The 13,156-nt window shown below is 37.9% G+C and overlaps 1 protein-coding gene and 1 pseudogene across 1 annotated transcript in view; one reads left to right on the forward strand and one right to left on the reverse strand.

Annotated features, from left to right (window-relative positions):
* The window catches only part of TACR1 (tachykinin receptor 1), a 158,326-nt gene that overhangs the window by 88,769 nt on the left and 56,401 nt on the right, over positions 1 to 13,156 (forward strand). The gene's annotated exons all lie outside the window — the stretch shown is intronic.
* LOC103267075 lies at positions 6,190 to 6,780 on the reverse strand (annotated as a pseudogene).

The raw sequence follows: 13,156 nt of genomic DNA on the forward strand, positions 1-13,156 counted from the left end.
ATTGTATCCCCACATATTTAAAATTAAAAATTAAAAAAAGAAAAATTGAGGGAGAAAAATGTAACATATGAGACGAATTAACATAGAAACTCTAACTTACCAACAAGAATAAGGAAAGGCTCAAAAAACTAACAGCTCATAAGGAATATGAAAAATCATATTCCAATAATGGATACAATTTTATTTCCATTTGACTGGTCCCTATTAAATTTAATAAAAATGCTAAGTATTAATGAGGTTATGGAGAAAATAAGTGCTATTTTCAATGTATAATTGATTTGTATCAGCAATTGCACTCTTGGAAAGTCTTTAGCAATAATATTATATAAGATACAGATGTCAATGTGGTTTGTAAGGTTGTAACATTAGACACAAATGCCAAATTATAGAAGACTTATTAAAGAAGTAATGGATCATCCATATAAAGAAAAACTATGCAGTTATTAAAAATTACATTATACAAGCATATTTATTAACATGAAAATATATTCATACTATTATGATCAGTAAGTAAAGCAGACTTCAAAGTTATATGTGCTTTAGTGTTATTTGTGTGTTGTGTAAAGTGTGTATATGTACTTACAGATTATGGGGGAAAGTCTGGAAAGACATTTAGCAAAGCTTTATGTTCAATGTTTTTGTCTTTGATGTGGGATTATAGATCATCTAAAATTTTTGTTTTTTCCTAACTGCAATTTAAATTTCTCCATACTGAGTATAAATTATCTCCATTGCGTTTTTAATTCAGCAGTGTGAAATTTTTACCTTTACTTCCAGAATAAAATATTATCACCTGAAAAAAATCACCAGGAACTCAAAAGATAAAATAAAATGAATATTTTAGCACCTAATAGAACACAATAACTTTTCCTCTAAATTCTTAAGACGTTCTTCCATGGTCTTCTGGCATTCAGTTTTGTGAAGAAATCTGATGTCATCTGATCGTTTTCATTTAAGATAATTTGTGATTGCTGTCTGCATGCATTTAATTTTTTTGCATGCATTTAAATTTTTTCTTTATCATTTATATATTTTTCAAAAGCCACACCAGGATACACGCATATTTAGAGGCTTTCATTGTCTTTTTCTCTCTTTGCTGAGACTTTCCAATCTAAAGTCAGATCTCTAGTTCAAGTAAATTTTCCTTCAAAAAAATTTTTAATTGTCTGTTCTCTTTTCTGCTCTCCTTTTCAGAATTAGTTCTACACATAAGTAGTTTCCCTCAAATCTACTCTCAGTGTTCCCATTACTTTACTAACCTCAATAATTTCTTTCATCTTTTTAAATGTTTTCTTTGTGAATTCTCAAGCATTTAAGATGAAATTTTAAGATCAAGAGATTATCTGCTCTCCACTGCTTCCATTGCATTTTTAATGCTGTAATCATGTTTTCATTTAAAAACGGTATTTTCTGCCCTTTTCATAGGTGCAACAGCCGCTCAAATCTTTTTTTTTTTTTTTTTTTTTTTGAGTTGGAGTCTCACTCTGCCGCCCAGACTGGAGTGCAGCGCCGCTCCCGGCCACCGCAGCCTCGACCTGCTGGGCTCCGGCGATCCTTCCACCTCAGCCTTCCGAGTAGCCGGAATTACAGGCACGCGCTACCACGCCCAGCTGAGTTTTTGATTTATTGTAGAGATGAGGTCTCGCCGCCCAGGCGGGTCTCGAACCTGGGGGCTCAGGCAATCCACTCACCTCAGCCTCCCAAAGGCGCGGGATTACAGGCTGAGCCACCGAGCCCGGCTCAAATCTTTTTTCAAAACAAATAAGGGATCATTTTTAACTTCCACCTGTTTCTTGAAGTAAGATCTTTCACAAAGAGGTATTTACTTTTTCCCCACATTAACCCTGTCAAACATCCAACCATTTTCTTTTCTGCACCTCTTCATAAAGTGTAGTCCAGTATATGGGGAGTTAAAATGGATTCAGAGTTGTAGGGGTCTCTACTCAAATTTTTCAATCTCAGATAAAGGAAGAAGGAGCAAGTATGGATTTGCTGTGGTTCTACTCTTTCCAGTTGCCTCCTTACAGTATAGGGGTAATCTAGAGGGATTCAGAGCCCTGCCCCTCCTTCAGTCATTAAAGTTCATGCCTTCAGTTGTTCAAGCCAATGCAAAGCTGCACACTGGCCCTTGAGCTGTCTATTTCTTACCCTGATTCCTATGACACATCTCAAAGCTGATAGTAGGTTTGGGGTTTGGTCTCACCCAATCTCTCAAGCCTTGCCTCAGCTTCACCCAGCAGCCTTCTCAATGAGGCAAGTTTTCCCAAATGGGTTGCTTTCCCAAGTGGGTTGTTCTTCCTCCCGCGAGCTAGATCCCCTTTCAGTTGCTTCTCAACTGCTCAGTAACCTGAAGAAATTTGCTGTGACCCTGCACTTGTTTCCAGAGTTGAAATGGATTTTTACATTTCTTTGATAAATTCAGAAACTATTTCAGAGGAAAAAGGAATGAACTACATTGGGCTTGAACTGAAGTATTACATACACATTTTGAAATTATGTATTTTATATCTTCCAATTAGTATCAAAGTAATTAATTTTTATGATCTAGCCAATGTATTGATTCAATAGTGACTAAGCCGGTATATTTCCTAAAAATACATTCAAGTCATCTATAAATAATGACTTGTCTCCATCTTTTGTGGTTATGCCTCTTATTTCTGCTTAATGTTGTATTGTAATGATCAAAATTTTACAGTGTTAAATAATAATGACTTCTTGTTAACTTTCCTACTTTTCTGGAAACACCTTCAATACTTTACCATTAAGTAGGCTGTTAGTTACTGGTTTCACAATTAAGTTCAATGTCGGGAACTTTGTTGAGAAGATTGTTTCTCAATCATTTTATTATTTTATGAAGCATCATACTATTACTAGTGTAATAAAGAGTTGTATCAAGCCGGACTTGGTGGCTCAGCCTGCAATCCCACGCCTTGGGAGGCTGAGATGAGTGGATTGCCTGAGCCCACGGGTTCGAGACCCGCCTGGGCAACTTGGTCAGACCTCATCTCTACAGTAAATCAAAAAATTAGCCGGGCGTGGTAGTGCGTGCCTGTAATTCCAGCTACTTGGAAGGCTGAGGCGGAAGGATTGCCGGAGTCCAGCAGGTCGAGGCTGCAGTGGCCGGGAGCAGCCACTGCACTCCAGTCTGGGCGATAGAGTAAGACTCCAACTCAAAAAAAAAAAAAAAAAGAGTTGTATCAAAATAAGCCTGTATTTATTGAGAAAAGTAAGTATTAATATACTTTATAAATGCAAATAATTATAATTCTATCCCTGTTTCTCTTGAATAAATATTAGTCATGGTGAATTATGACTATATTATATTGACTAGTTATTTTAGCTAAGATTTTTATATTAATATCAAAATGCAATATTTGCTGTGTTTTGTACAGTCTTTGTCAGGTTTTGGTATCAAGGTGTTAGGGATGCTTTTAAAACTATCCTTGTTTTCTGAAATAGCATAGGAATTAGCAAAGGAACTCACCCATAAAACCAGCTGGTCCTAGAGCCCTTTATGGAAGGAACTCTATAATACATTTTATTCCATTACTTTCAATATTTCTGTTTTTCAATTTGCTAATTTACATTTTTAAGAAAAAAAATCTATTTCATAATGACTTCTAAATTTAATAAGACACAATTATGCATCATCTTTTATTATTTTATTTATACGTACTCTATTTTTATTCAAAATGCTTGCCAAAAGAATTTATCAATTACACTACCTTTTATTTATTTATTTTCTTAAGTTTGTTTAAATGCACATTTTCTAGATTTTTTAGTTTAATGATTAGTCTATTTTTATTTTAATTTTTTTAATATATATTTTTTATTTTAAAGTTGTGGGGTACAGTTAAGGGTTAGGTATACAAATATTCATTGTGCAGTTACCCTTGTTGATGAGGTGTGCCCCTCCTTTCCCTAGACAGATATTGACTACCATTAATCCCACCTCCCTTCCCCTCCCTGTCCCCTCCGCATAGTTTCCCGCCATTGTCAATCCTTTTCTTATAGTATTAGGGTAGTTGTTCAAGGTCCACTTATGAGTGAGAACATGTGATGCTCAGATCTTTGTTTCTGTGAGAGATCACTCAGTATTATAAACTCTAATTCCATCCACGTTGCTGTGAAATTCATGATTTTGTTCTTTTTTATGGTTGCATAATATTCCATTGTGTATATGAACCACATTTTTTTTAATCCAGTCCTCTTTTGATGGACAGCATGGTTGGTTCCATGATCTTGCTATTGTGAACAATGCTGCAATAAACATACGTGTATAGGTATAGAGTGATTTGAGTTTTCAGGGTATATTCCCAGTAGGGGGATTGTGGGGTCATATGGAAGGTCAATTTTTAGAGCTTTTAGGAATCGCCACACTGATTTCCACAGAGGCTGTACCAGTTTACACTCTCACCAACAGTGTAGAAGTGTTCCCTTTTCACCACATCCTCTCCAGCATTTTTTATTTTTTGAGTTATTGATAATGGCCATTCTGATTGGAGTTAGGTGATATCTCAGTGTAGTTTTAATTTGCATCTCCTTGATGACTAGTGAGGTTGAACATTTCTTCATGTATCTGGTGACCGCTCGTATGTCTTCTTTTGAGAAGTGTCTGTTCATATCTTTAGCCCACTTTGTAATGGGGCTGTTTGTTTTTTTCTTTTCAGCACATTTGAGTTCCTTGTAGATCCTTGATATTAGGCCTTTGTCAGACATGGAGTTGGCAAATATTTTTTCCCAGTCCGTGGGCTGTCTCCTTGCTCTCTTGATGGTTGCTTTGACTTTGCAGAAGTGAAAACATCTACCAATTAAATTTACTTTGTCTTCATTCCATAAGCAGTAAGGTATATTGCTCTCATGTTCTTTGCTTTTTAAATAATCTTCTCTACAGATTTTTTTTCCTCCTGACTCAGTAGACCTTTAGAAAAGTTTTTTTTTAGTCCAAGATATTTGGATTTTTTGTTGTTGTTGTTGTTGTTTTTGAGTTGGAGTCTCACTCTGTCGCCCAGACTGGAGTGCAGTGGCCACTCCCGGCCACCGCAGCCTCGACCTGTTGGGCTCCGGCGATCCTTCCGCCTCAGCCCAAGATATTTCAAGTTTACCTGCCTGCTTTTCTTCCTTTTTTTTTTTCTTTTTTCTTTTTTTTCTCCTTTCTTTCTTTTCTTTCCTTCCTTCCTTCCTCTTTTAAATTTCTTTCTTTCTTTCTCTTTCTTTTTTCCCTCCCTCTATCTCTTTCTCCCTCCGCCCTTTCCTTCCTTCTTTTTTCATAAAAATAGATATTATGACATACCAAAGTTTACCTTTTGGAATATCTTTTTTTTTAGCAGTGATAAAATATATTTTTATTTACTTTGTTGAGTCAGAAGATTGTAAAAAAATATTGCTAAAGTAGTTATCAGACAAACAGAAAGGTACTTTAGAAGTTCAGTTACCTTGGAATTTATTTAAACTGAGAGAAAAAGGTCATAATGTTTTCATACAATACATACTTGTTTTTTTGTGGGGGGGGTTTAGTTGGAGTCTCACTCTGTCGCCCAGACTGGAGTGCAGTGGCCACTCCCGGCCACCACAGCCTCGACCTGCTGGGCTCCAACGATCCTTCCCCCTCAGCCTTCCAAGTAGCTGGAATTACAGGCATGCGCTCCCACACCCGGCTGATTTTTTGATTTATTGTAGAGATGAGGTCTCGCTGCTCAGGCGGGTCTCGAACCCGCGGATTCAGGCAATCCACTCACCTCAGCCTCCCAAAGGCGCGGGATTACAGGCTGAGCCACCGAGCCCAGCTCATACTTGGTTTTTTAAATAACAATTTTGCGACAAACAGCAGAAGGAATTAAGGAATGCTGCTCTTGTGATCCGTACAAAACACCATTTTAGGTTGTACATAATTAAAGAAATATCTATAAACACTTTTTGAAATACTGTAGTAGCCAATACGTAGAGGCATACCTTAGGTGGGCATAGGAATGCAGTTTAGAAAAGAAAAAGAAAAAAAAAATCACATGGGAACTTCTCAATTTCTTTAAAATCACCGAGAAAGAAAAGAAACATTGATCTTTCATACTGATTTTACACAACCTTGATTAAATCCAAGACCAAAAGTTAAGACTCTTCTCTATTTTTGGATAACAACTGTATGGTAAACTTAGATGACTTTTCCCCCTGGATTTTTCTAGGAATGGCCTTTTAATTTTTTTTATTTAAAAGAGGGTTTGGCACATTTATACTGATGTCACCAGTGTTAATATTTCTTGGGATCTCAGGAAGATTTCATATTCTTTACAGCAGATACAGCACAGGCTGGAGCTCCCGCTAAGCCAGCCTGAGATTTCTCCAGTTTATTTTGTGCATCAATTTGTGTAACAATCTCATTCATGTTCATCTCCAATACCATTCCCCCCTCCTCACCATTTCTGCAAGAATATTGTGAACCTTATCTACGTGGAAAATCAAATCCAATTCGCAGACATTTTCAAAACATTTGTCTGATGTTTCCACAAATACTAGAATCAGATCTAGAATGCCAAGTTCACTTTCTAAAGCGTCCACACAGAAGACAAAATATAATGTTGCATAATGTCTATAAATCAGTTTGTCATCAGATCCTCCAGTTAATAATCCTCCTTCTAGGAAATTACAAACATTTTCATCTCTCTTAGATACCATATGGAAAGTCTCCCTGATGATTTGCTGCTGTGTATCTTCACTGCAGGGCTGTTATAACTTGGAGAGTCATGACTTTCCGTGGTTGTTGAAGATGAGGATCACCTTGATCATGGCTGGTTAGAGCTGACCAAGTGTGCATTGGGGGCGAGGGCGGGGGCAGGATCTTGCCAGCGATCCTCCCCCACCCGCCCCCTCCTTTGGAATTTCTTTAACTGCTTTTTATGGACTGAAATATAGACATGGGAAGATAGTGCATTCTGGACGCATAGGATTCAAAGTTGGATAGCGAATCATCTTATTGTTTTGTTCAAGTTGTTCGCATGGATTTCTGATAACTTACAGTTGTAGAGTAAGAGTGATGCTGCTACCAACCCATAAAGGGGTCACTTGACCCTAAGGGGTCCTTTCTCTGCCTGATGCCATTTGCACCAATAGAATGAGACCAATTTCAGCAAAGCAGAGCAGAAACTTTGTTCATCAATCAAGGAATGCAGAAAGGGAGCTCATGGTAAAAACACCTTCTCCCTGGGGGAAGGGTAAAAGGAAATTTTAAGGGTTCTTAGAGCAGGTAGGTAGAAATTGGGGTGGGGAATCCTGGGTAAAGGTGTGTTCTTCCAGAAGACACTTGAATGTGTACAGTCTTTCCTGTTATTTTGCACCTGCACCTTTTGTGCCCAGCAAGGTACATTTCTCCCCCCACCACTACCCCCACCCCCACCTCCATGGAGATTTTAGTATGGTAATGTGACAAGAAATCAGGTCAAGACCTGCCATTAATCCATATATTTGTTTTAGTTGGTTGTCCTCTAGCATTTGGTCTCACATTTTCTGGGGTTTTTTTGTCTCCTCTTCATTGTGTTTTTGTTTTATAGTTGACTTTGTTGGCGATTATCTTTGGTAACGTCAAAGATAAATATCTTCTATTTTATTCTATAAATAGTCATCTTAAAGTTTAAAAAAAGTTTCTTGCTATTATTTAGCCATTGACATTTATAATGTTTACTATGGCAATTGACATTATATTAATGCATTTTGACGAAAAATGCTAATAGCAGAATCGGTTTTCACTTTCATTTATAGAGAAAAAAACTTGTCACTTCCTATCTTCATCTCCCCTTGCTAGTTTTTCTGTTGATAATCCAGGGTTTGTAGCCTGTTCTTCCTGTAATAATGATGAGCTGTTATCAAAGTGTGATCAGAGGAACTGGTGAGATACTTTCAAGAAGTTTGTGAGGTCAAACTTATTTATATAAAGATACAAAAGCATTATTTGCCTTTTTCACACTCATTCTCTTATGAGTATACAGTGGAGTTTTCCAGAGGTCCCATGCTTTGTAATATCACAACAGATTGAAAATAGAACCAGATATGAGAAGCCAATTGTCTTCTATTAACCCAGACATTAAAGGGATTTGCAGAACTGCAAAACAATGTCACTTTCTTTAATAATTTTTGGAAATAAATATAGTTATGTTTCATCAATATGTTATTTATGCTCATTTTCACTGAGTTTCTTATTGCTTTTTTTAAACAATGTTATATTTTAGAACAGTTTTAGATTTACAGAAAAGTTGTAAAGACAGTACAAAAAGTTCCCAAATATTCCACACCCAGTTTCCCTTATGATTAGTGTCTGACTAGTATGGTACATTTATCACAACTTTTAAACTCAATATTGATACATTATTAATAACTAAAATCTATGCTTTATTCAGATTTCCTCAGTTTTTCTCTAATGTCCTTTTCCTGTCCCAGGATACCACATTTTATTTAGTTGTCATGTCTCCTTAGACTCCTTTTGACTGTGACAGTTTCTCAGACTTTCCTTATTTTTGATGACCTTGACAATTTTGAAGTATACTGATCAGGCATTTTGCAGAAGATCAGTCCACTGAGATTTGTTTGACATTCTTCTCCTGACTACAAAGGGGTAGTGTGCTTTAGGGGAAAAAAATAATACTTCCAGGATTAAAGGATTATATATTAATCCAGAAAATTCAAAAGTATTGAAATATTAAGTCTACCCATAATCTAATTCTCACTGTCAATGTTCAGGCCCGAATATATTTTAGATCTGAAAAAAAATGTACTCTGTAATAATTAGGACTTTCTGATGCAGATAAAAGTGACTTTGGACAGTGCACCAGTTGGCACTTGCTGAGTAACAAACCACTCCAAAATAGACGGTTTAAAATAACAACTATCCACTTAGGTTATAAGTTTGGATGACTGACTGGTCTAATTTGTATTGACCCAACTGAATTATGTGGCACTTTCTCATATTTCTGTTGTCACCTGTGGGTTATCTGGCTGCTGGATAACCCAGGAAGCCTTACTCACACATCTGGCACTTGGAAGAGTGTGCCAACTAGGGTGATGGAATGACTAAACCATGTGTTTCTCACTATCCAGCAAGAGAGTTTAGGCTTCTTCACGTGGTGGCTGGATTTCAAAAGCAGCAAGAGAGGACAAGCCCCACTGCACTAATGCTTTTCAAGTCTCTGCTTGTCCCACATATGCTAGCACACCATTGGCCAAACAAACCATATGACAGAAAGTATGTACATGGTTGTATTTTCAATTTGCTGGAGACTAGCATTCATTTCTCAGTACACTTCCAGAATTATGATGATGATTTACCCAACATGAGTCAAGAACTCACCGCCAAAGTAATCTACAGGGGGGCCACACTCATGAACTATATGACTGGGCAAGTTACTTTATCACTTCTCTGAGTCTTAATTTTCTCAATTGAAAAATAGGATTAATAATAGTGTATACATTATGAATTGCTATGAGATCTTGATGAAATGTTTATATGTTTAGCCCTTAGGACAGTGTCTTGTAAGCAGTAAACATTCATCTAATTTTAAGGTGTTTTATTTGCTATTATGACTAATATGAAAGGTTTTAAAGTACCATTAACATGAAGACATAAAAAAGATGCTTACAGGAGTTTTGTTTATTTCTTCACTTCTCTGATTTTGATCTTCTTCGGAAAATCTTTTTATTAGTAGCTAGAAACTCTGAGCATCTCACTTCTATTTCTATTATATTTCTTATCTTCGTTTTCACCATGTTTTACTTTTCTAAAATGTTCTCAGTGAATAATCAATGTCCTCTGCCTGACTAATTCAATTTTCTGCTTTGTCCAATATGTTATTCACTGTTTCATTTTTTTTTTTTAATTCAGCAACCACATTTTTTATCATGGTTGTCTGGGTATAGACTCTGGAACTCATTTAATGGACGTTTCTTTTTGTTTCTTAAAGACAGGTATTATTGAGTACATAAATTAGCTGTTTCAAAAGTATTTTTTCTTACAGAAATCTTTTGCAGGAGACACATTCATATCACCAAAGACATTCAATGAATCCGGGGTTGTAGTCCTCTGAGCCAGAAAGTTTCCTCATAGTTCCCAGGAACTTCCTTTCTTTGACCTGTTCCTACAAGGAGAGAGCTGTAGTTATGCAAAGTGATTTATCATTTTATTCATTCACTTAGCAAATATTTGTGAACCCTTACTTTATAGTAGTACTATGCTGGCAATAAAATAATAACCAAACTCATTCTTCCCCCGCAAAGCTCTCAGGGTCTGCTGGGCAATCCGAGAGGTAAACAAACTTGCCCATACAGTGGTAAGTGCTGAGATGAGAGTAAGTCCACAGAGCCAGGAGAGCAGTAAAGAAGGGACCTTCAATACCAAGGAGTCATGAAATGCTCAACAGTCCAAGTGAGCAATCAGCTGAGTCCTGGAGGTTAGTGTGAGTTAGTCAGACAGCATTTGGGTGGGCAGAAGCAAAGCAGTAGCAGGATTTGTTGGAAGAAAGAATTCTTGGTCAAGGCAACCGCATATGCAAAGAACTGAAAGAGAAATCACATGTTATGCTTAAGAAATGGAATCAAAAACGATAATAGCTAGCATTCATTGAACACCTATGGTGTTCCAGTCATTCTGCCAAAAACTTCAGATGCATCGTCTCATTTCATCCTCTCAGCAGCTCAATGAGGACAGTAAATTGTCCACAATGCTCCAGTTATGTGACAAACCAGAGTTCGAATTGGGAAGTCTGACTTTGAAGCTCACTCAGCCCAGGTGTGATCAGGGAGAGGATAACTGAGGTAGAGTAGACAGAAAGGTCACTGGACACGAGGAGTCTTGGCAGTGAGATGCCAGAGTACTGGTGGTGGTCTCAGGGAAAATGAAGTCACTGGGGTGAGACACAGGCTGTGATGGAGAGGGAGGCTTTGAGCCAGAGATGAGGTCCTCAGTCACTAGGAAAGAGTGACCAGGAGGCTGGCAGGTGACAGTAATAGGGATTGGGAGAGAGATGATGTGGCAGGATATGTGCTCCTCAAAGGAGTGGTATTTGACAGGACAAAAGAGGGAAGTTGCCTGGGTACAGTGGCTCACGCCTGCAATCCTAGCACTCTGGGATGTTGAGGCAGGAGGATTGCTTGAGCCCAGAAGTTCAAGGACAGCCTGGACAACATAGTGAGGCCTCATCTCTATAAAAAGTCAAAAAATTAGCCAGGCGTGGTAGCATGTTCCTACAGTCAACAACTACTCAGGTGGCTGGGGAGGGAAGATTGCTTGAGCCCAAGTGTTCAAGGCTGTGGTGAGCCAGGACTGTGCCACTGCACAACAGTCTGAGAGACAGAGTGGGACTCTGACTCAAAAAAAGAAACAAACAACAGGGGAAAAAAGGGTGGGGAAGTCATCTGGAAGTGACATTGAGGAGCCGGAGAACCCAACTGGTTCTGAGGGGAATAAATGTGATCGCAAGAAAAGAAAAAACTGAGCCTCAATTTGCAAGAAGTGCAGAGAACACTTGTTCTTAGGGGTTACCTAGGGTGTGCTATTAATGCTAGAAATAAAAGAAACATTCCTAAAACATCAAACATTGATAGGCATTTGCTTGCCGTAAAACAGGAGTCCCAAGGCAGAGCAGGAATGTTTGAGAGGAAAGTGGAAGAGACCAGATCAGCTAATGGGATGAACCCAGAGGCAGAGGAATGAGAGTCAGCTCCTAGAGCAACCTGGATATGGTGGTGAGCAAGGCTGACAAAGACGTGGGATTGGAGAACTGAAGCCTGGAAGTCTCTTAACAGATGAGAGTCACTCGGTTCAAGGCTCTGTGGTCCCCAGGGATTGGCCAATACTGAGACAGCTGTTCCCAGAGGTTTCCCTTTGTCTTTCTCATGGGACAACCACTCCCTCAGACTTCTTCAAAAATATTTCTGGGAGATTTGAGGGTGTTATTTGAGGTAAGCAAGATCATTTTCAATCAAAAATCGAAAACAAAGCTTAAGGTACCATGCTATGGTCAGGTTTGATTATGCATTAAAGTATTATACAGCTAATAAATGTTTAGGACACATTCATAATACCATAAGAAAATGCTTATGTAATGTTTGGATTAAAAAAAAAGAAGAAACAGAACTTCATTATGGTGTTGACAACTATGTAAAAACTAAACATTAAAAGCAATCCATGCACAGAAACTGCTTTTCATTTTAAGAATGGAATATATCAAATTATTAAGTCTTTTGTGAGGAGGTGATGAAACTCCTAGAACTTTTTTTTCTCTCTGAATTCTTCCCTGCATTTCTATGATTTTTAGATTGTCTATGGTATGTACTTTTTTTTTTTTTTTAAGCAGAATGTGTAGCCTGGTCAGCAGTGCACAGGGCCAGCTGGCAAGAACCAACAGTGCATGTGTCTTCTCAGCTCCATATTCAGTGACGTCATGCTGTCACTTGAAGTTATTAAAATTGGCCATGCCAGAAGTATTGACATCACAGAATGCTACAAGTGAGGGCTTTTTCTTTTCTTTTTCATAATCAAAATTTTTTATTATGATATTGTGGGATACAGTTAAGGGCTAGGTATACAAATATGCTTCGTTCAGGCACCCTTGTTGATAAGAGGTGTCTCCTCGTCCCCAGACAGACATTTACTACCATTACTCCCATCTCCCTTCCCCTCCCCCCCTCCCCCACACCACTGTCAGTCATTTTCTTATGGAATTACGTTGAATGATCAAGGCCCACTATATGAGTGAGAACATGTGATACTCAGATCTTTGTTTCTGTGAGAGGTCACTCAGTATTATATACTCTAGTTCCATCCAGGTTGCTGCAAAACTCATGATTTTGTTCTTTTTTATGGCTGCGTAGTATTACATCATGTATATGTACCACATTTTTTTAATCCAGTCCTCTTTTGATGGACATCATGGTTGTTTCCAGGTTCTTGCTATTGTGAACAATGCTGCAAAAAACATACGTGTGCAGGTATCTTTTTTATAGAGTGATTTGAGATCTTTGAGGTATATTCCCAGTAGTGGGATTGTGGGGTCATATGGGAGGTTGATATTTAGAGCTTTTAGGAATCACCACACTCATGCAGAAGATTGAAACAGGACCCCCTATCTATCCCCATACACAAAAATTAACTCTAAATGGATCAGAGACCTAAATGTAA

Source organism: Carlito syrichta, unplaced genomic scaffold (assembly GCF_000164805.1).
Source record: "Carlito syrichta isolate Samal-C Ts95f unplaced genomic scaffold, Tarsius_syrichta-2.0.1 Scaffold307912, whole genome shotgun sequence".
NCBI classification, from domain to species: Eukaryota; Metazoa; Chordata; class Mammalia; order Primates; family Tarsiidae; genus Carlito; species Carlito syrichta.